This window comes from Cherax quadricarinatus, chromosome 8 (assembly GCF_038502225.1).
Source record: "Cherax quadricarinatus isolate ZL_2023a chromosome 8, ASM3850222v1, whole genome shotgun sequence".
Classification (NCBI taxonomy): domain Eukaryota; kingdom Metazoa; phylum Arthropoda; class Malacostraca; order Decapoda; family Parastacidae; genus Cherax; species Cherax quadricarinatus.
Window position 1 is genome coordinate 28,126,892 of NC_091299.1, and position 25,801 is coordinate 28,152,692.

Below are 25,801 nucleotides of genomic sequence, written 5' to 3' on the forward strand. Positions count from 1 at the left end.
CAACAAACTACTGTCATTTCGCCCTACATCATATCGTGTATACTTATTTATCCTCTTTTTCTTAAAATATGTATTACCTATAACTAAACCCCTTTCTATACAAAGTTCAATCAAAGAGCTCCCATTATCATTTACACCTGGCACCCCAAACTTACCTACCACACCCTCTCTAAAAGTTTCTCCTACTTTAGCATTCAAGTCCCCTACCACAATTACTCTCTCACTTGGTTCAAAGGCTCCTATACATTCACTTAACATCTCCCAAAATCTCTCTCTCTCCTCTGCATTCCTCTCTTCTCCAGGTGCATACACGCTTATTATGACCCACTTCTCGCATCCAACCTTTACTTTAATCCACATAATTCTTGAATTTACACATTCATATTCTCTTTTCTCCTTCCATAACTGATCATTTAACATTACTGCTACCCCTTCCTTTGCTCTAACTCTCTCAGATACTCCAGATTTAATCCCATTTATTTCCCCCCACTGAAACTCTCCTACCCCCTTCAGCTTTGTTTCGCTTAGGGCCAGGACATCCAACTTCTTTTCATTCATAACATCAGCAATCATCTGTTTCTTGTCATCCGCACTACATCCACGCACATTTAAGCAACCCAGTTTTATATATATATATATATATATATATATATATATATATATATATATATATATATATATATATATATATATATATATATGTCGTGCCGAATATGTAAAACTGGTCAATTAGCAAGAACTCATTTAAAATTAAGTCCTTCCTAAAATTTTCTCTTATACCTTTAAAGATATATATTTTTCATTAATGTTGATGTAAAAATTTTTAATTTTGCACCAAAAGAATCTTAGAAAACTTACCTAACCTTATTAAAACAAAAACAATTTATTTTAGCCTAACCCAACTAAATATATTTCAGATTTGTTTACAATAATTTAATACTAAACAAACCCAGTGAAATATATTTTTTTCGTTAGGTTCAGAATGATTTTGGCGAAGCCAAGATGGCAAGTTCTGCCTATTCGGCACGATATATATATATATATATATATATATATATATATATATATATATATATATATGTCGTGCCGAATAGGCAGAACTTGCGATCTTGGCTTAAATAGCAACGCTCATCTTGCCATACAGGACAAGTGAAAATTTGTTTACAATAATTTAATACTAAACAAACCCAGTGAAATATATTTTTTTCGTTAGGTTCAGAATGATTTTGGCGAAATTATTGCAAACACAAATTTTCACTTGTTCTATATGCCAAGATGAACGTTGCTATTTAAGCCAAGATGGCAAGTTCTGCCTATTCGGCACGATATATATATATATATATATATATATATATATATATATATATATATATATACACACACACACGCAATATGCCATACAATCACAGATAGGCGACCTTAACAACGCAAAACAAGCCACGAGGGGGATGGAAATCTTCATCTCAAGATTTTTCATGCTATTCCATGCTACATCAGAAGCTATGCAATGTTGTAAGAGCTGCAACAGTTACGTTGAGGAGAGGTTTTCTCAGATGAAAAGTATGTTGATGCTACCTCTTCTGCCTCAGAAAAGCAGCTCTTGCAACAATGAATAGCTCCTGATGAAGCACGGAATCGTGTGAAAGATCTTGAGCTGAGAACAACAGAGAAATGTATGGAACAGGCAGAGAAGACAACAGAGAGATATACAACAAATAAATAGATCAAATAATAAAGACAACTAGATAAGGCAGCGACTTAGCATTATGTACAGACAGGAACATGATAAGACTAAAAAAAAAAAAAAGGCTTACAGAAAGTAGAGAGAGAGACAGAGAAGTTACCCAGACTTCCACAACTGACAGACTGGTACATCTAGCTTCACTCTGAGAATCACAATAACCTCTCCACCAGCACTGTAAATGTTGTGATGAATTCACTACTGAATAAAAGAAGATTCTCTCGCCGTATGCATTGGCTGTTGGTGTGATCACACAGGTTGTTGTTGTTGTTGTTGTTGTCTTGAGACAGAGGATTGGCTAATGTGGTCACCCAGGTTATTGTTGTTGTCTTGATGCAGAGGAAAGCCTGGTGTGATCACACAGGTTTTTGTTGTCACATTGATACAGAGAGGAGCCTGGTGTGATCACACAGGTTGTTGTTGTTGTCTTGAGGCAGAGGAGAGGGTAGTGGGATCACACAGGTTGCTGTTGTTGTCCTGAGGCAGCGGAGAGCCTGGTGTGATCACATTAATAATTCAGAGCTCGACAACGTACGGGAAACAAACAAGTGAGCTGTGTTTACATTCCTCTGAGTTGGGCCAGCTGCGGTACTTCTCCCAAACTCTGTCTAGATCTCTTTCTGACTCTCTTGCTCTCTATCTGTCTCTCTAGCTCACTTGCTTTCTTTCCGTCTCTCTCTGTTTCACTAGCTATCTTTCTATCTCTACTCTTCTCCTTCTGTCTCCTGCTTTCTTTCTGTCACTTCTCTCTGTTTCCCTGGCTATCTTCCTATCCTGATCTCTTCCTGTCTCCTGCTTTCTTTCTGTCACTTTTCTCTGTCTCTCTAGCTATATTTCTGTCTCATATATGTTAATAAGTTCAAAGTACCACTAACACGATCACTCAGCATCCTTTGGAGAAAGATCTTAGACCTGCTTAGGTGAAATACCAAGAACCTTTGCATTCAGATTCAATTCAAATATTTATTTCTTTGTATAGTATACAATGTGTAGGTTACATGCAGTAAAATATCGTTAACCACAAGGAAAGCCACTAACATGCCTGAGAATTTCAGGCAGACTCATCCTAATGTTTACACACTGCTTTAAACTAGACACAGGTTACGGAGTGGTGGTTAGGTTAGGTAAGGTTCGTCAGGAAACAGGACAAGTGTTTCCTGACGCTGGTCTTAGTCAGATGATGACCCGCTTTTAGAGCTTTTGGTCATCTGACCGAGGCCTTCTGCTGGCTTACCGGTCCACCCCTTTAAAAATTATGATCATTTATGATTATATGGAGTGGTGATTTTTTTACGCTAATACAAAAAGAAAGGTAGCAAAAATTTTATAATTAGTAATATTTATAGTAGAGGCGTTGCAAACAAAAAAATATTACAGTTGGTACGATTTATAATAGCACAATTTTAAGTGTGTATTAATAACTAAATTAATTTGGTGCTCTGAAGTTAATTGGGATTTCTTGATTAGTTTCAAGCTGGTTCTATGATTTCAGGCATAGTATAGTGTTGGTATAATTTAGAGAGATAGAGTTATAGCCAAAAATCAGAGTCTTCGAAAATGACGAGACGCCAAATTACAAATTTTATATAAAAAAAAAACTAGAGCAGAGAGATCATTCTTGTCACAGCTGCTGAACCACTATGATAGAACTGCGGAGGCTGTGGAAGACAACCACAGCGAAGATGTGATATATACGGATTTTGAGAAGGCGTTTGACAAATGCAATCATGAGATGATTGTGCACAAAATGAGGACCATAGTCGTTATATAACGGGGAAGGTGGCAGATGGATTTTCATCTTTCTGACAGATAGAACACGAAGAGTAGTTGTAAACAGATCAAAATCCAAGATTAGCGAGGTAAAAAGTTCAGTACCCCAAATCAATGTCCTGGCGCCTCTGTTTCTTATCCTCATTGTAGACATAAGTAAAAAAAACGCCACCTCAGAAAGATATAAGCAAATCTGCACACTGCCATAACAACTTACTGGAGTGAGAACTGTGGGAGGAAATGTAAAATAAATCCAATGAATGACAGGGGCACCGTGGGCACAATAAGAGAACATTGTATAAACATCCGTGGCCCCAGACTATTCAACATCGTGCCAGAAGATATCAGAAACACTGCTGGAACAAGTGTAGAAGCTTTCAAGAGGAAACTGGACAAGTGCCAGAGCAACCAGACTGTGATGATATGTGGACTAGCGGGCCACCGCCAGCAATAGACTAGTTGACCAGGCAAGTACCAGACAAGCCTGGCCCAGGACCGGGCTCCGGGAGTAGAACTCTTGAAACTCTTCGAAGATATATCAAAGGTGAAGGTTTGCAGCAACACAATGCTGGTAGTGTTTAAACAGACCATTGATTTCAACTTAGCCTCAGGTGCTGACGAAACTGACTGAAGCTGTAACTTTTCTCTTGGCCTCGTGAGAGAGAGGATTCTTCTCATGGCCTCGTGAGAGAGAAAACTTCTGGCCTCGTGAGATAAAGGACTCCGATAACTTCCTGTGCACCTGAGACTGGTCAATACAAACACAATTCCCTCCGCACAACTTGGACAGAGAGTTGGATGATATGTTCGGGGAGGGAATATACAAGTATAACTGAAGTATTAAGAACAGCTGAAGTATAGCTGTGGCAAATAACCCTAAATTAATTTTAAATAATGCGGTTGTAAAGCTCATTGAATTCAGGGTCGCAAAAATTTATTTGCGACCGATGCATATTGACTTATGTTGAACACATTTATAATAATAATAATAATAATAATAATAATAATAATAATAATAATAATAATAATAATAATTATAATAATAATCTTTATTTCTACAAGTACATGTACAACGTATACAGACCTAGTTGACATCAGTGACATACTATGTAGAAAGCCCCTGGTTATGCAGAGCATTTCGTTGTTACGGTGTTCGTATAATACTGAAGAAGGGTTCTTGTTATAAGGTAATCGGAACGGTTGTGATTACCTTCCATTCCTCATGTTCTGTTTGGCCATTACCAATTTAACTTCTCCCCTTGTATATATTGATTCACTCAACCCTATTTCCTTATTGCCTGTCTGTCTACCTGCCTATCTATCCTCTTATGTACCTCTCTTGCTGTCTCTCCCCTCACACACATCAGTCTTCATCAATCATCTCTGTCTCCATTCCTCCTCGCTTTCACTCCGTCTGTTACATTTCCCAGTTCTTCACACCCTTCCATATAATCTTATCAGATACGATTAAATTACTTACCTCCCAAATCTCACACTACAGTTGATAACCGAATCCTAAGGCATGAGACTAGCCCCACTCTCTCTGCTTCTTCTTGGAACACGTACAGTAGTGATACTCTGCTAGTTCAGCGATGCAGTATACGCCTCACAAGTAAAAGAACCACGATTCGATTCCTGATCAAGGGGGGGAGGGGTTGCCCTCTGGCCAGGCCTCTTTGCACCTGCTATTGTTCACCTAGCAGAAAATAGTTATCTATGAGTGAGTGGAATGTTGTGGGTGGCATTCTCTGGGAGGACTGGAAAGACCCTCAATGAAGATCAGACAAACTGACTTCGGTGGGTTATGCTGGGTTAAAACTGCCTAATTTGCCGTCTGTCTGTGTTTCTGTAACAGTTATAGTCTGAACGAAAGACGCAGGTTGCAGAACAAGCTTATACTGCGGCAACATTTCGCCCTGTGTAGTGGTTTATCATGTAGCTACACAGAGCGAAACTTCGTTACAACAAAGCTCTTGATATACGCCTGTGTCTTTCCATCTGTCGGCAGTATACGTTGTATCCAGCTGTATGCCTTTGTAAAATTTATAACACTGTAGAATCACATGTAGATCACCTGAATAAATTTGATCTTAACAGTAAAATATCCGACCCTAATATATTAATATATTGAACACTTGATAAAGGTAAACGTATCATATACAAGCCTTAACGTGTGGAAGAAGGCTTGGGGAGAACAGCCTAGTCATCCTCTTCTTGGGTTGTCCATCAAGATGGTAAACAAGCGGCAAATCAAGCGAGATTTGGCTACCATCGCTTTTCCAGAGTAGGTAAACAAGGGTGAAATTAATTAGATAATATAAACAAGAGGCACTGTAAACAAGAGGCATGTAAGTTGCCTCGGGGTTACAAGCACCACCGTACGTCGGCTCGTTCCTGACGGATTATTTTACAGGTATGTGAATCTGCTTATGCCTGTTCATTGGTGATATCATTTTCTTAATTTGTAAATCTATCATTCTGGACATTATATTACAGAACTGGAAATCTATTCTTGTATGGTCATCTGGGTCTAACCATCTCGTGATTCTTACAAGTTTCACTACATATAACATTAAATTTCCACTGTTGCAGACAGTTTATCTTTCCAGTGATTACAGGCGATTATTTTTGCTGTGGTTAGACAAGTTCGTCACTCCTAGTTGTTACAAACTTCAGCATTTCGCGTACTGCCTAAATTGTTTTCGCTTTTTCTTTCAGTTTTTCTCCACTTCTGACATTTAGTTTCTCCGTTTTGTAGAGTTTTGCTCCAGTTGTTATGTCAACGAGAGAGAGAATGAGAAGGGGAAAGAGAGAGAGGAGGGAGAGGACAGCTCCACCTCTCTTAGACATATCAAACAACCTAGGCTAAAGTTCAAATGAACGAGGAGTCTAAATTTTACCTGGGCTGTTATTACTGCGAATGTGTAGGGGGAACCAAGGTAAAATATTCGAAAAGCGAAGGGGAAGGACTGCTGACATACGATAACACACACACATTAAAAGAACTACAACGTGTGATAGTCCACGAGGCTTGAGCCTCGGGTCACAGTGACTACACATCACCCAGATAACATACACAACATCCCCATCAAGACATCACCGACGTGAAGAGTGTATGACCAACATTACCAACATCTGCCTCTCTTCCTCTGTGTCTTTATCGCCCCTCGATTATATTCGTGTTTCCCTCTCTCTCCTTCCCTTAGCCTCGTCCATCACACCACTGGCGTTCAGCACCTGTGGCTCTCCTTGTGATGAATGTTTGTCTCTCTCTCCTACTGCTTCCTACCCCTTAGTCTTCATCTGTTTTATGAAGCAAAGCCTGTGACACTGCCTTCCTAGAGAAAAAAACATATTCTTTTAAAGGGGTGGACCGGTAAGCCAAAAGCTCCAGCTGTGGGTCATCATTTAGCTAAGACCCTCATCAGGAAACACTTGTCCTGTTTCCTGATAAACCTGACTAACACTACCTGCTTTGTTTATTTACCGTCAGGCGCCTTAGAAACTACTACCTCCGTTCATTTTGTAAAAAAAAAAAAAAAAAACAGGACGCCTGAAACTTAATTTCGCAGTTTGAATATATTCTGACGAATGAGTATATCTCTCTTGAGATGTGTGTACCCAGTGTAGTAGGCTTTCTACCCAATTAATTAACCAACTGAAACAAAAGAGTTCAACGGAAGGAGTTGAACCAAACGTTATATAAGGCCCTTCATCTTCCTTCCTTCAAGTAACTGTCAGTGTAACATTTGTGTTCCATATTCAAGCAACTTCTGGTGTAGTGTTACAGCGCTACATTAACAACATCTTCAATTGCTGGTTCCTTAAAAAAAGTAGGAGTGCCATGAAAGCGATAGCGTGTGTAAGCAGCGTAAACGGTGTCACCAGTGTCAACAGTAGCTATAGAGTGCCAGCGTTATGGTTACCCGTCATCAAGTGTGAAAGAGAATTTCACAGTTTTTTCTGTTGCCTGTGTCTATAGTACTTCGTGTTTCACTGAGGTTAATGTCCCCAGGAGTTCGATTCATCTCTGTATTCAGCTGACGACGCCTGCAGTGCAGATTTAAAGTTTCGTTAAATAAAGATTCCTAATGTTTCACATGTGTTTTGATTATCAACTTATTAGGTATGAATAACTAAAGCTTAATGAACACTTGTTAGTGCTTAATAATAACTCTCATGGAGAGAGACAAACTCAGGAGGTTGATAAATATATATATATATATATATATATATATATATATATATATATATATATATATATATATATATATATATATATATATATATATATATATATATATATATATATATATATATATATATATATGTATATCAACCCGCTTCTTCGATCGTCTTCAGTACGTATGCCTTTTACAATATATTTTCCTAGTTGTGTTTACAGGGATCGATTTATAGCCCCTGGTTCCCTTCTTAACTTATATCGACGGGCTTAACTGATTCCTCTAGGGCTGGATTATACCTACTCTTGAAACTGTGTATAGTGTTTGTCTTGGCCATATTTTCGTCATCTACATTCCACTTAACACCTTGAAAAAGAAAGTCACTATGTACCTTGATCACTTTCTTCACATTTCCAACAGTTTGTCTCTGTATACTCTCAAATCCTCTGAGTATTTTGTTCACTACTGGCAGGTCCTCCCTGGACTCCTTGTTTTCCTGTGGCTAGACTGGGTTAATTAATTAAGTCTCTCCTGGCAATTTATTTCTCTTTGTTTTGCATCGTCTCAAGTTTTTTGATAAGCTTGATTAGTTGCGGGTTCTACGCTGGTGCTGCATACTCCAAGAACCTAATACACTTTATGTATAATGCAATGAAGGATTTTTTTCAGGTTCCTGAGAATAATTCTCGGATTAGCTTTTCTTATATGTGTCGCTCAAGTTAAATGATTAATGTGTAATTCTGGTAATATTCTTCGTGCAATGCTCACTCCCAGAGCTTTCTCCGTGTACATTTAGAATGCTTAACAATTCTCAAACTAGCGAAATTATTTACACACATTATCTCTCAGCCCAGTATAGAATTCGAACCTGGGCACTCTGCCTTAAAGTATACAGTACTTTCACCACAGCCAGACCCCGAATAAGTATGGGCACTTAGCCGAAGCTAGGTGTTGTATCCCATACCCCGGAGCACCAGGCTTATGATAAGTTATTTTATCTCATTCTCCTACATGCACTGAACTTAGAAAGAAATTTTGAAATGCTTAAAAATTCGCAAACTAGCGAAATTATTTATAAGTACTGTGTATTTTGATGCAGAGTGCGTAGGTTCGAATCCTGACACTGGGTGATACCGGCATTGTCAATTCACTGGAGATTACCAGAGGTCTTCCACTGGCTTACCGGTCCACCCCTTTAAAAATTATGATTACAGTTATAACCATTTAAGATAAACAGTAAATAAATTATAGATAAATCTTCCTTTTAACTAGGATATATACCAACAAACTGATTTCTTGTTAGCAGTAATAGCTAATCGTTATTGCTGGACAGTTAGAACAATGCATGTTAAAGTCAATGATATCATTGTAATATCTCTCCAGTGTATTACTAGAGAAATTTATTATATAGGTTATTTAATTAAAAAAAACAAGTGAGAAATCTCTCAGTGAGTGAGAAATTAGTAATATCATCGTTACCCATAAGCTAAACGTGATGCTATATATTTTGTCACAGTTACGAGGTGGTAACACCCGCAATGTGCTGATATCCTATTTTTGTGTGATAGATGCAGGGTGGAAACACCCAAGCCTGGCTAGCCTATTTTTTTATGGTAGTTACATAGTGGAAGTACCAGCAGTGGTGTCAACATGGCTCTTTATACTCCAAGACTAAGTCTTACGAATGCGCCATAACGAATCCTGAAAGATTTCTGACCGAAGTTACTGAGGATGTTCTTACAATCAAGTTTCTTGTACATGCAGCTCAGGTATATGCAAGGCCGCCATTTTGCTGTATCCTTTTTCTCTATGATTCTTCTGTCTAATAAAAGAGAGAGAGAGAGAGAGAGAGAGAGAGAGAGAGAGAGAGAGAGAGAGAGAGAGAGAGAGAGAGAGAGAGAGAGAGAGAGAGAGAGAGAGAGGCATCAGCCAGCGATTCTCCCACCGTCTCAAGAGGAAACAACACCGCATTACTCAATTTAACTTTCAACCCCCAAAAGCTTTTATCAGGCGAGAGAGACTATTCACACCTCACCACAAACCCCTAAAATCCACCAAGTTCTTGTGTGTGGCTTTTAAGTAGACTGCTAGGTGAACAGGGGCAACAGGTGGGAGAAAACATCCCTACCACTCGCCTTGCCTGGGGATCGAACCCGGGTTCATTAGGCTGTAAGATGAACTTAGTCCCACTGAGTTACTAGCACAGTAATAAGAACTTTCAATTATTGTTACTGTGAACTTTCATCTGTCATTTTCCCAGGAAAACAGGAAAAACAGTAAGTAAACTAGGTAGGAAGAGTCGCGAATACGTTTTATATCAGGTGTTTGTCCTGTTTCCTGATAAACAGAACACCATAATCGTGTCTATGTCAGGAGGTATTTGTCCTGTTTCCTGACCAACGGAACTCCACCATCGTGTCTGTGTCAAGAGGCCCCTGTCCTGTTTCCTGACCAACAAAACACTAGGAATGGAAGGGCATCTTAAATTCCTCTGGGTCAAGAGCCCTTGACTGGCGTGAAGGATTAGATAACACAGGATCTAATCAAATAAGTTTTTCTTCGTCTTCTAAGCAGGACACACCAGCGGCCTATGCTCTAGGAGGAGGAGGCTAGAGGTACATGCTAAAGGAGGAGGCTAGAGGATGAGGCTGAAAGGGCTGTTAGATGTTATGGGACTCCTTATAAGAACCTTAACACTAGGGTTTATCACACACACGCCAGTAGAACCCTTCTCGTTATAGAGTAAACCAGTGGTAAAAATTTGATGCCGACCGGTTGAGGCGTTCTAAGGAAGAAAATTACAGATAACCGCTTTAAGGTATTCATTGGGGATAATTAATAACAAAAGCAAAAACAATAATAATAACAATAATAATAATAATAAAAATAATAATGATGATAATAGTATTGTTCCATAATACAGGAAAGCTTTTTATCATATATATAATTTTAAAAGCTAGGTTGCTAAAGGCTGAGCATGCATAAATATACATACGTCTACGAGCAGACTTACCCAATAATCCCAGGCATAGAATAAACAAGGAGAACAATAAGTCTTTGCAGCAGTAATACCAGTGGACGATAATGGAAAGGTGAGGTCAAGATCCAGCCTCTGTAAAGGCTTGACAACATACACACACAAGGGACATGATAACTAGTTACAAAATCTTAAAGGGTCTGGCTGTTTGAATTAATTAAGAGGACCTGTATCAAGGGGACAGGTCACAGGTAGAAGCTGGAGACAGATAAGCCATATAGATGTAAGGAAGTATTTCTTTAGTCTCAGGGTGGCTGAAAAGTGGAATGACTCGGATGATTCAGTGGTGGAGACAGACTTAATACAAAGCTTCAGGAATAAACATCATAAGGTCCAACAGGCCAGAGGTCACCGATGCTGATCAAAGTGGTATAGGAAGAGAGGTCAGGGGCTGAGTCTCGACCTCGGCAATCACAAATCGGTGAGCACAGATGGACTACTGAAGAAAATCTTCAAAATTTCCATCCCAGATTAAGTTTGCGATGTAAATTGAGCAAGAACCATCTCTAGCAGTTGTGTATACACACACGAGCAGGAACTGCGTTATTACATTCAATGTATACAGTAAGCTAATATATATATATATATATATATATATATATATATATATATATATATATATATATATATATATATATATATATATATATATATATATATATATATATATATATATATATATATATATATATATATATATATATATATATATATATATATATATATATATATATATATATATATATATATATGTCGTGCCGAATAGGCAGAACTTGCGATCTTGGCTTAAATAGCAACCTTCATCTTGCCATATAGGACAAGCGAAAATTTGTGTATGCAATAATTTCGCCAAAATCATTCTGAACCTAACGAAAAAAATACATTTCACTGTATTTGTTTAGTATTAAATTATTGTAAACAAATCTAAAATGTATTTAGCTGGGTTAGGCTAAAATAAATTGCGCTTGTTATAATAAGGTTAGGTAAGTTTTCTAAATTTCTTTTGGCGCAAAATTATGAATTTTTACATCAACATTAATAGAAAAAATATATCTTTAAACGTATAAGAGAAAATTTTACAAAGGACTTAATTTTATATGAGTTCTTGCAAATTGACCAGTTTTACATATTCGGCACGACATATATATATATATATATATATATATATATATATATATATATATATATATATATATATATATATATATATATATATATATATATATATATATATATAACTATTTTTAGGTGAGTGTTCGTGAGTGCAGGCTTGACTTCCTGGAAGGTAAGGTGACCAGCAGACACAGTCAGACTGGTCAGCACAAGGACCAGGATCAGCAGACAGGGTGTTACAAGCCTGCCACTCTGTGTCAAATGAGTTACACTGGTTTAGCGCTTCACACAAATAAAAATAATAATATAAATAATAATAATAATTCGAAAGCAAGGTATAAAAATATGGAATGTCTTCAGCTTCACTGTACTGGTGTTTGTGGCTTAATATCGTTTTTTCTAGAGCTAACGAAATAAATATAGTGTAGCTTATTATATTTATGACGAAGTTGAAGGTGAAGCGAGCGCTAAACCCGACGGAGGTCTTATTGCGCCTGGTAGAATGGGTGGCCCTCAGGTTTGATATAATAAAAGGGAAGGTGCTGCAGTTCCATGAATCAGAAGGCACTAAATCACTGCCAATATGTAAGAGAGAGAGAGAGAGAGAGAGAGAGAAGTGGAGAATGCAACGAAGAAAGGAGACGAATAACTAACGGACATACACAAGAGACTCGGTTTGTTTACCTGGAACGCAGACACCACCGCTCTCTCTTAATTATCTCTACACCCCTGGAGGATGTCTAGTGCTTTTAATGTTTTTTGAAGAGATGAAGTTGATTGCGTCTCTCTCTCTCAGTCCTATATTACGCATCGTTTCCCTAACAAAAAATATGAGAGTCATAAAGGAGCCTTCGTGTGTCCCCAGCAGTAGATTTCCATGTTTACCCTGACAAACAGCAGCGGTGTCAGAAGCTTCGACCATCCACTCACTAAATAACACAGAGGCACAATACCGTGACTGAAACAATATACAAATAACCTGCACATAGGAGGGAGGAGTTTACGACGACGTTTCGGTCCGACTCGGTCAAAGTCTGAAATGTGGTCGTTAGCTCCTCTCTCCTATGTGCGGGTTATTTGTGTATCCACTCACTGTACCACCTCCACCCGCTACACTAACCATCCACACACATTACACTAACAATTCACCCACTACATTAACCATCCATCCACTACATTAACCATACATACAGTACACTAACCATCCCCTCTACATTCATCAGTGCCAGCAATTATAAATATTCGCCAGTAACCGCACTACAAGTGACAAATATATATACGTATATATATATATATATATGTATATATATATATATATATATATATATATATATATATATATATATATATATATATATATATATATATATATATATATATATATATATATAATGAAGAGTGCATAATTCATTCTATTCTATTCAAACTCCCCCCTTACTCCTCCTTCCCATTCCCCTTAAAAGAAAACGTAGCCACCCTTCCTCCTATCAAACTTGATTACCTCCCATTTTCCAGGAGCCGGGCGACCCCCCCCCCCCCCCCCCCCCCCTCACGGATTCAGCGTTTTTTCCAACGAAGACAACGTTAGATCTATTTTTACCTTTCCTTCAGGCAAAGTCGTAACTACATACCCGCGTTATACTTGTGTAAATTGCAAAAGATATCAAGAAAATCTTTCTTTTATAATTGACGCTTGATTACATGACAAATTGCTCCCTCCTCACGCACATTAGATTGGATCGCAAATTGTTCTTCTCAAGAACACGAAGGGAACATAAACCGTTCTTCTCAAGAACACAAAGAGAACACGTCAAGCTGTTCTTCGCGTGAACGCCAGATCACATAACAAACTGCCATCGTTAGGACGAGTATTCCCAGCAACACAGAAATAAAATAAGAGCAGGAGGGTTGGTTCCATTGAGAGTGTCTCTGGCTGAAGAATCTCCTTCCACACTACTGCACTCACCATGCAAGAACTTTTCATTTCCGACCCAGGTTGTATACACGCTCCACTATTCACCTGCCGGGAGGAGAAGGAGGAAGGGAGGAGTGTGTTACAGAGGGAGAGGTGGGGAGGTTAGTGTGTGGTGGGGAGGATGAGTGTAATGGGGAGGCTGTGGAGGAGGAGGAGGGAGTGGATCCGTGATCACCTCCGCCTTGCTGGCGTCCAGAGCTGTGAGTGATCTCCACAAACACTCCAACCCCAGGAACTGCACAGGAAAATATAGCCTGCCAGCAGCATGTGTGTGTGTGTATTTGTGTGTCTGTGTATGCATACATCTTGATATGTGTTCACTTCGCTGTGTTTACAGGGGTTGGGTTGCAGGCTCTTCGGAACTTTCTTTGCATTTCAGCTTACTAATGAGGCTCACTTCCCGCATTTTGTTTTTGTCTTTCGTATCTACAACTGAATGTATTCAATGTGTTGGCTACCAGTAAAGCCCGTTCCTAATGTTTTTCCATTATTGCTGGGCTCTCACACTGAAGGAATGATTTCTTACGTCTTCCTGGCTCATCTGGGCTTGTAGATTTCACTTTGTTTCCTCTCGCTCTGTAGTTTAACACGCCTTGTACGTTTCCCTTTTTTTTTTGAAGATCGATACTGCTTATGCAGTTTTCCATCCTTTGGCAGCTCTCGCGCCTCCAGTGATTTTGAAGCAGATTTTTTTTTTTCGGTGGTCTTGATATTATCGCTGCCGTCTCCTTTAATACCATAAAGTAATTTTCATCAGAGTCTGGTCCTTCAGGTGCTGTGTGGTCTAGACTCGTGGCAAGACCTTCTATGTGTTTCTGGTAATGTTATCTTCGATTGTAAATATTTTTTTTTAATCCTTTATTTTTTTCATTTTCCTTCCATCATCTGATTTCCCTAATACTGTGACTGCACGGTTGTTCGTTATGATCTTAGTGTTATCCGCTAAGTCATTTTCGTATTTGTTTTTCTCCGTCACTCCTGGTTTAAGGTATTTATTTCTAACTATTTTGGTTTTGGTCTCGGTTTGCCTCCATCCACTCTTCTGCATACTTTTTTTTTCTTATTCGCCTGTATTCTCCCGGCCCGGGTCTTTTCCAAGCAGTGGTGACCCGGCCTTGGCTCCCTATCTGGGGAGTATCTCGAGACCTAAGTCTTCCATGGGAGGAGATACAAGTACCCCCTCATCTTTGGAACCAAGTGTCCCCAGGCCTAGCCACAATCCCCGCCCTCACGGGGCTCGCAGGGAGAAGCTAGGCCTCTGGTTTGCCATCTGCCCCGCCCCAAAGGGGCTCGTGGGGATGGCAGTCTTGTGCGCTGCAGGTGGTAGCAAGCTCAGGCCTTCACTCTTCTGCATATTTTCCATCCTCTTCTTAATTTTACTTCCACACGTTCCTTATTGAACCTTGCGTTATCTATGTAATTTGCCTTTCTTTCACCTTGAAAGAACACTCTTGTTTTTTTCACATCTTCGTATCAGTATGTTTATTTTTTCCTTATTTCTATTAGAGGTGGGACGATCATGACTCTTTCTTCGCTTGTGGAAAATTGCATTTATCTGAATGTATCATTATGTACATAACAGTAAATGAACAAAGATAATTATTATTTATCAGTTAGACAAGTAGGAATTTGGGACACCTAGGTCGCAAAAAATGTCCCCCTTCGATACCTACCACTGTCATATCCACAAGTTGCTCTGGACCTATTAATTATAAATGAAATATACATCACCAGGAATGCTGGTAAATATATAAATTTGTGGACTGTATATTAAAAATAATAAATGATTATATATATATATATATATATATATATATATATATATATATATATATATATATATATATATATATATATATATATAAATATATATATATATATATATATATATATATATATATATATATATATATATATATATATATATATATATATATATATATATATATATACACATTTATATAACAGAAGGAGAATATATCTTAATTATAACACTCACCAATTTGTCTGGATATTAATGCTAAATGTACACGACCCCCCTTCCTTTTGCCTACATTAATGAAAAATTTACTGGCCAGAATTTAAACATAAATTAGACAGCTTATCTGAGGTTCCTGGAGTTGTCCTGTCCTGTCGCCTGATATCTCAAGTTATGCAGGAATGCACATCCAACAATTTCGTCTCCTATTTGAGAGGTGTCAGCCCAATTTTAACCTCTAGAGCACGAAAAATTCTTCCCATTATTCACAACGTCTGTTACTCAATTCAAACAAAATGGCGAGTCTCTTTCTGCACAGGCGCAGCTTCCCGTTTTCGATAACATAAATTTTATTAAATACAGTATGGCCATCTATTTACATATAACTACTGTATTTCTGGAAAATATATACAGTATTTTCCACACTGCGGCCGGGCGGAGTTCGTTGCTAAACGACTCAAATTGCTCATTTGGCAATGGTGGAGGACCTGGGTACATATAGGATCTGGCATCCACACGGCGACATATTACACAAGATTTAATCACCCTTTTTACACTTTGCCGTCCTTGTGGAATCCAGAAAGTTTCCCTAATACAATTTAAGGTATCTTGTACCCCACCATGCATTACATTTTTATGGGCATTTAGAACAATTAAATTTGTTAGATGATGAGTTTTGGGCAGTAAGATAGGGTGTTTAGCATAATCACCCAATTCAGCATTTTGTAACCTACCTCTGCACCTAATTACATTGTTCTCTAAATACAGCCCCAATTTCTCTATTATGGAACCTTTCACAATTTTTCTTTCCATCATCAATTTAATCTCATTTCCATAGATTTCCTCCTGTACCCTCTTTATCCAATATTCAAGAGGATGTGAAAACTTAAATGAAATATTCATCTTGTTTAGAAATTTAAACACCAACTTAGTTACATTGATTAGTTTGGGTAAAGAAGAATACCTATTTATATCAATGGCTAAGGAAGGACAAACTATTGGAGCGGTGGTCACAGTAATTTCAACAGGAGTAATATACGCCTTTTGTACAGGCCAATTAGCTTTATTTACCAACCAGCTCGGTCCTTTAAACCATGATACAGCATTTACAAATTTAGCATAAGGTAAACCTCGAGACAAGAAATCAGCTGGATTCTCCTCACCAGGTATATGATTAAATGTTAACATATGCTGACCCAAACTATTATACTTCTCTTGCATCTGATTAATTTCAGCGACTCTGTTTTGTACGTACACAATTTTACTGTTTCCATTACGAATCCATTGTAAGGATACCTCATTATCAGACCAAATTACAGTGTCGCTAATATTTATCTCCTGCAACTTATTTCTTATATAATTAGCTAATTTGACACCTACATAAATGGCTGTTAATTCCAACTGAGGTAAGGTACGTGATTTAATTGGAGACACTTTAGCCTTAGACATAACAAGAGAAATAACACTATTACATTGAAGGTAAGCAACTGCTCCATATGCCAATTTTGAAGCATCACAAAAAATGTGGAGTACATTTTTCCTATTTGGATTGGCCACCTGGCGTGGGAACTCCAACATTGGAATTTTCTCATAATCACCAATTAATTCATCCCACCTGTTAATGAATTCCTCAGGTAGAATTTCATCCCAAGCACATTTAAGTTTCCATGCTTCCTGTATTAATAATTTCCCTCTTATAGTAAGGGGTGACACTAAACCTAGTGGATCAAAACATTTGGAAACTTCAGCAAGCAAAACTCTCTTAGTTAATTTATTGGGCATACTGTAATTATTAGGTTTTAACATTAACAAATCTCTCTCAGTATCCCAAGTTAATCCCAATACATTACTACATTTTGGCACTTCATCTCCAGGGAAATCTTTACTTATTTTGTCCTTTAATTTGGACGAATTACTATTCCATTCCCTCAGAGGCATATTTGCACTTTGCATTATTTTATTAGCCTCTCCATAAGTCATTAACAGTTCCTCTTCAGTTGACGTCACACCCAGGAAATTGTCCACATAAAATTGTTTGCTCATTACTTTACTCAATGGACTTTCCATACGTTTAAGGTGTGCATTTATCGTCGCTTGAAGTAGGAACGGACTGGATGTAGCACCAAATAATACGCTCCTAAAGCGAAAGGTTTTCAGAGGGCTAAGTGGGTCACTAGGATTCTCAGGCCATAAGAAGCGGGTACAATCCCGGTCAGCCTCTTGTAAACCCACTCTTAGGAAAGCTTTACTTATGTCAGCCGTAAAGGCATAATGCTTCACTCTGAAATTTAATAAGATATCTCCTAATTTTTCCGTCAACGACGGACCTGTCATCAAACAGTCATTTAAACTAGGTACATTTTTGTTACTCCTGGCACTACAATTAAACACAATTCTCAAAGGAGTGGTCTTAGAATCCTTCTTCACTCCGTGATGTGGCAAATAGTGACCATAAATTTTGGCTTGCTCAGGAGGTACCTCTTCTATAAATTTATTAATTAACTGCTCAGCAATTATATCATTATAGGCAGTTAACAATTCTGGTGTCTTACTCAGTTCGCGGAGCTGAGCCTTTAATTGTCCATATGCCATTCTGTAATTAGTGGGCAATTCTGGATGGTTCAGTCTCCACGGAAGTCGTACCCAGTATTGTCCAGATTCAAATTTTACATCTCTCAGGTATTGCTCCTGAGTAAAAGAATCGTCTGGACTTTCTTCATTTACATTTATTCCAATGCTGTCTAATTCCCACAATTTATGCACTGGCTCAACACCATCCTCTATGGAAGAATTATACTGGGGTACGATTTCATGAGTAAGACACACAGTTATGGTATTTGTAGTTTCCTCTAGTCATGAATTATTATTACGAGGAATCCTACCATACATTACATGGCCTCCTGCAGTCTTCAAAAGGGTGACACCACATTTCTTTACCATACCCTTTACAAAGGAGGCATAATAGTCACTACCTATCAAAATATTTATTGGGCCTACAGAATCATCACTTACACCAGAAGGTGCTAAATTTACATTATGTGAAAGTCTTTCTGTAGCTTTACTAAGCCCTACTGTAGATATTTTCTCTGGAAGTCTATCTACAATTACTGCATTAACACGTTTTTTCTCATTGCCCAACCTGACAGTTACATAAACAGTGTCATACAATTGAGCTCTTTTATCTGAGAGAAAACCAGATAATTTTAAAGTTGTGGGATCTCCCATCTGTACTTTCATACCATCAAGACATTTACGTTTTATGAAAGTACGCTGGGATCCCTGGTCCAATAATGCAGTTACATTTTTTGATTTATGCCTTTTATCATCAATTTTTACCTGTAACACAGGTAAGGCTACTTCAGCAAAACCATCATTATTAACATTAGCAGCAATTTTTACATTAGCCACTGTTGTGTCAGGATTGTCAACATTATCATTATTATCAACATTATCATATAGACCTTTACACATGACTATATGGTGTCTTCCTTTGTGACATTGATAACAGTTGTTTAATTTGGCATGACAATCCTTTACATTGTGATTACCTAAACACCTGATACATCTGTCAAGTTCCTCCAATCTTTCAACTTTATCATTCCATGAATTGTATGCATTGCAATTCTTAGAAAAATGAGTACCCTTGCAGAAAAGACAATCTCTCTTTTCTTTGACTGGTTTCTTATTAACTGGGCTACTCTTAGGAGGGTACTTATTCTTCTTACCTTGTGGAGAATCATTATTTCTGATTCCTGCTACTTGATATGCACCTATGCAACTATTTTTAGGAAATGAATTTTGATTATTACCATTGGGATAATTTTTCCCTTTGTGAAACTTGACAGATACCTCAGAGTTATTATGTGTTGCATCTTTAAAATGAGTTAGTTGGCTGGTCTGCAACTGCACAATTAATTCTTGTAGACCTAGTCTTATTTCCTCCAGACCAAAATAACCCTTGTGATATTTGTTTGAGAGCCATTCAAGTGTTTTACAGCTTAATTTATTCTGTACCATGGCACTCAATAACCAGTCTGATTCCTTCAGATTATATTTATTACTTAAAGTTTTGAGAGTGCTCTCCAGTTTAACTCTAAACTGCTGTAAACCTTTGTAAGTGTGATCTGGAGATTTTAAATTAACAATGATATTCACTAGATCCAACCTACTTTGTTCTATATTACCATAAGTGACCTTCAACAAGTCAACTGCTTCCTTGTAAGAGTCATCTACATTGGGAAAGGCTTGTATGAGTATGTGAGCATCTCCTCTTACCTGTCCTTTGAGGTAAAATAATTTAGTTACACAGGCTAGGTCACTCCTGTCATGCACAGCTGCTTTAAAAATTGACCAAAACTCCTCCCAATTTTCTCCAGGATTAAATACAGGTAAACATAATTCTGGGAGTTTTGGCAAAGACATATTATTTGTTGGAGCAGACTGATTAACTGCCTGGTTTACACATTTTAATTTATTCAAGGCCTGACTTTTACAAGAAAGAATCTTTTCCTCTAATTCATAATACTGATTAATCATAAGATCTACTTCAGTCTCATCTACACAGTTTACTAACAAATCTCCTTCATATTTGTTGTAATATAATTTGTATGAATCATATCTATTCCCTAAAGCATCTAAATACAATTTTAAATCATCAGTATTCACAGTTTCTTGATTCATTAATTCCAAACATTTATTATATGCCTTGGTTACATGACCCTTTCTAGCTTGCAGTGATGCTTTCTTTGCTCTATATTCCATATGTTTGTCTTCTATATTAATTTCCTCATTTTCAGCCATGATGCAATGTATTAAATTCAACTTAATAACACTGATTATGTACTAAATTATGCACTTTATAAAGGTAAATAGTACAACTTACCTTTGAATAAATCCTAGCTACTTGAGCTTAGCAATTACATGTAAGAAAATAATATAAACTTCAAATGTACATTAATACAAACCTTTAGCCAGACTTGGCTTATCAAAATTATTATACAAATTAATATAAATCCATGCCAGAATTTGGCATAGCAAAATTAATATTATACACATTAATATAATTAGCAACACTTGGCTTATCAATTACACATACACTGCTATAAATCTTGGCCAGAATTGTCTTATCAAATTAGTATGATACAAATTAATATAAACTTAGCCAGACTTGACTTATCAAAATTAATATTATACAATTAATATAAATCCTTGCCAGAATTTGGCATAGCAAAATTAATATTATACACATTAATATAATCTTTAGCCACCCTTGAGCTTAGCTTATCAAAATTAATATTGTAATAATTATAATCCACTACACATTAAGTAAATTTGTGAACTTAACATCCACCTCCTTCTGTCATTTCACATATAATTATTAAGTAATTAACTAATTAATGACTTCACTAATTACCTCCGGTTCAAGAAGGACCAACGGGCAAATTAAATGTGGAAAATTGCATTTATCTGAATGTATCATTATGTACATAACAGTAAATGAACAAAGATAATTATTATTTATCAGTTAGACAAGTAGGAATTTGGGACACCTAGGTCGCAAAAAATGTCCCCCTTCGATACCTACCACTGTCATATCCACAAGTTGCTCTGGACCTATTAATTACAAATGAAATATACATCACCAGGAATGCTGGTAAATATATAAATTTGTGGACTGTATATTAAAAATAATAAATGATATATATATATATATATATATATATATATATATATATATATATATATATATATATATATATATATATATATATATATATATATATATATATCTATATATATATATATATATATATATATATATATATATATATATATATATATATATATATATATATATGTATTTATATACACATTAATACAACAGAAGGAGAATATATCTTAATCATAACACTCACCAATTTGACTGGAGATTAATGTGTCATGTACAGGACCCCCCCTTTTGCCTACATTTATGAAAAATTTACTGGCCAGAATTTAAACATAAATTAGACAGCTTATCTGAGGTTCCTGGAGTTGTCCTGTCCTGTCGCCTGATACTCAAATTATGCAGGAATGCACATCCAACAATTTCGCCTCCTATTTGAGAGGTGTCAGCCCAATTTTAACCTCTAGAGCACGAAAAATTCTTCCCATTATACACTACCGTTAGTGTCCAATTCAAACAAAATGGCGAGTCTCCTTCTGCGCAGGCGCAGCTTCCCGTTTTCGATAACATAAATTTTATTAAATACAGTATGGCCATCTATTTACATATAACTACTGTATTTCTGGAAAATATATACAGTATTTTCCAGTACGGGTGGAAAGGTTAGAACGTGTTTTTTTAAGGCACCTGTTGTCCCTGTTCCTTTATCATTAAAATAAGTACCTGAATATCAGTCGACTGGTGTGGGTCGCATCCTGGGACAAAATTGACCTAATTTGCCCGAAATGCTCAGCATAACAAGTGGATTTCTATATAGTAGTAGTAGTATATCATTGATGTCACCTATGGTCTGTATACCTTGTAGAAATAAAGATTATTGATATTATTATTATTATTATTATTATTATTATTATTATTATTATTATTATTATTATTATTATTATTATTATTATTATTATTATTATTATTATTCATTTTGGTATTGCTATTTCTTCAAATTTCATTTGTTTTCTGAACAACTAAGTTACCCCTTTCTGTTTTTTTTTATCTTCTTTTCTCCAAGAAGTATTGGCTCTGATATTATCCCCGTTAATTTTAACTACTATTACATACAGGTGTAGGTATATTTCTGATATATATATTTTGCCCCGTTATTCAATAGTTTTTTCGGGTCCGACCGCATTTATGTATAAAAAGAAAAAGGCACAATAGAGTGACTGGAAGAATACACAAATAACTCGCACGTGGTTATTTGTTTAGTATTTGTGTATATAATTACAACTTTATTAAGCCCAGTGATAAATAACTGACAAGCCCAGAAAACTATTTTTTTTATATATGAATGTTACAGCGTATCTGAATATTGACCTCGATGTTTACACTGTGTGTCTGTTTACCTGGAGTTTACCTGGAGAGAGTTCCGGGGGTCAACGCCCCCGCGGCCCGGTCTGTGACCAGGCCTCCTGGTGGATCAGAGCCTGATCAACCAGGCTGTTGCTGCTGGCTGCACGCAAACCAACGTACGAGCCACAGCCCGGCTGATCAGGAACTGACTTTAGGTGCTTGTCCAGTGCCAGCTTGAAGACTGCCAGGGGGCTGTTGGTAATCCCCTTTATGTATGCTGGGAGGCAGTTGAACAGTCTCGGGCCTATGACACTTATTGTATGGTCTCTTAACGTGCTAGTGACACCCCTGCTTTTCATTGGGGGGATGTTGCATCGTCTGCACTGTGTACTGTGTACTGTGTGGAGAGTCTTTGTTTCACAACTGCCTCAGTGATTACACTCTTGTGTATGTACAGTTTCACAGCAACCAGTGTCTGTACAGTTTCACAGCAACCAGGGTCTGTACAGTTTCACAGCAACCAGTGTCTGTACAGTTTCACAGCAACCAGGGTCTGTACAGTTTCACAGCAACCAGGGTCTGTACAGTTTCACAGCAACCAATGTTTGTATACAGTTTCACAGCAACCAGTGTTTGTGTACAGTTTCACAGCAACCAGTGTTTGTGTACAGTTTCACAGCAACCAGTGTTTGTATACAGTTTCACAGCAACCAATGTTTGTATACAGTTTCACAGCAACCAGTGTTTGTGTACAGTTTCACAGCAACCAGTGTTTGTATACAGTTTCACAGCAACCAGTGTTTGTGTACAGTTTCACAGCAACCAGTGTTTGTATACAGTTTCACAGCAACCAGTGTTTGTGTACAGTTTCACAGCAACCAGTGTCTGTACAGTTTCACAGCAACCAGTGTTTGTACACAGTTTCACAGCAACCAGTGTTTGTATACAGTTTCACAGCAACCAATGTTTGTATACAGTTTCACAGCAACCAATGTTTGTATACAGTTTCACAGCAACCAATATTTGTATACAGTTTCACAGCAACCAATGTTTGTATACAGTTTCACAGCAACCAGTGTTTGTATACAGTTTCACAGCAACCACTGTTTGTATACAGTTTCACAGCAACCAATGTTTGTATACAGTTTCACAGCAACCAGTGTCTGTACAGTTTCACAGCAACCAATGTTTGTATACAGTTTCACAGCAACCAGTGTTTGTATACAGTTTCACAGCAACCAGTGTTTGTGTACAGTTTCACAGCAACCAGTGTCTGTACAGTTTCACAGCAACCAGTGTTTGTGTACAGTTTCACAGCAACCAATGTTTGTATACAGTTTCACAGCAACCAATGTTTGTATACAGATTCACAGCAACCAGTGTTTATATACAGTTTCACAGCAACCAGTGTTTGTATACAGTTTCACAGCAACCAGTGTTTATATACAGTTTTACAGCAACCAGTGTTTGTATACAGTTTTACAGCAACCAGTGTTTGTATACAGTTTCACAGCAACCAGTGTCTGTACAGTTTTACAGCAACCAGCGTTTGTATACAGTTTCACAGCAACCAGTGTCTGTACAGTTTCACAGCAACCAATGTTTGTACACAGTTTCACAGCAACCAATGTTTGTATACAGTTTCACAGCAACCAATGTTTGTATACAGTTTCACAGCAACCAGTGTTTGTATACAGTTTCACAGCAACCAGTGTTTGCGTACAGTTTCACAGCAACCAGTGTCTGTACAGTTTCACAGCAACCAGTGTTTGTATACAGTTTCACAGCAACCAGTGTTTGTATACAGTTTCACAGCAACCAGTGTCTGTACAGTTTCACAGCATCCAATGTTTGTACACAGTTTCACAGCAACCAATGTTTGTATACAGTTTCACAGCAACCAATGTTTGTATACAGTTTCACAGCAACCAATGTTTGTATACAGTTTCACAGCAACCAATGTTTGTATACAGTTTCACAGCAACCAATGTTTGTATACAGTTTCACAGCAACCAATGTTTGTATACAGTTTCACAGCAACCAATGTTTGTATACAGTTTCACAGCAACCAATGTTTGTATACAGTTTCACAGCAACCAATGTTTGTATACAGTTTCACAGCAACCAATGTTTGTATACAGTTTCACATCAACCAATGTTTGTATACAGTTTCACAGCAACCAATGTTTGTATACAGTTTCACAGCAACAAGTGTTTGTATACAGTTTCACAGCAACCAATGTTTGTATACAGTTTCACAGCAACCAATGTTTGTATACAGTTTCACAGCAACCAATGTTTGTATACAGTTTCACAGCAACCAGTGTTTGTACACAGTTTCACAGCAACCAATGTTTGTATACAGTTTCACAGCAACCAATGTTTGTATACAGATTCACAGCAACCAGTGTTTGTATACAGTTTCACAGCAACCAGTGTTTGTGTACAGTTTCACAGCAACCAGTGTTTGTGTACAGTTTCACAGCAACCATTGTTTGTGTACAGTTTCACAGCAACCAGTGTTTGTGTACAGTTTCACAGCAACCAGTGTTTGTATACAGTTTCAAAGCAACCAGTGTTTGTGTACAGTTTCACAGCAACCAGTGTTTGTGTACAGTTTCACAGCAACCAGTGTTTGTGTACAGTTTCACAGCAACCAGTGTCTGTGTACAGTTTCACAGCAACCAGTGTTTGTGTACAGTTTCACAGCAACCAGTGTCTGTGTACAGTTTCACAGAAAACAGTGTTTGTGTACAGTTTCACAGCAACCAATGTTTGTGTACAGTTTCACAGCAACCAGTGTTTGTGTACAGTTTCACAGCAACCAGTGTTTGTGTACAGTTTCACAGCAACCAGTGTCTGTATAGTTTCACAGCAACCAGTGTCTGTATAGTTTCACAGCAACCAATGTTTGTGTACAGTTTCACAGCAACCAGTGTCTGTATAGTTTCGCATCAACCAGTGTCTGTGTACAGTTTCACAGCAACCAATGTT

The 25,801-nt window shown here is 37.4% G+C and overlaps 1 protein-coding gene across 5 annotated transcripts in view; it reads left to right on the forward strand.

The window, feature by feature from the left end:
* The window catches only part of LOC128685438 (uncharacterized), a 447,019-nt gene that overhangs the window by 357,313 nt on the left and 63,905 nt on the right, over positions 1–25,801 (forward strand). The window contains exon 1 of one of the 5 annotated variants that reach the window (XM_070083001.1): positions 5,658–5,924. The exons of the other annotated variants lie outside the window; for them this stretch is intronic. The gene's annotated coding sequence lies outside the window, so the exon portion shown is untranslated. Of the gene's footprint in view, positions 1–5,657; positions 5,925–25,801 lie in introns of those variants that run through there. 5 annotated transcript variants of the gene reach the window in all.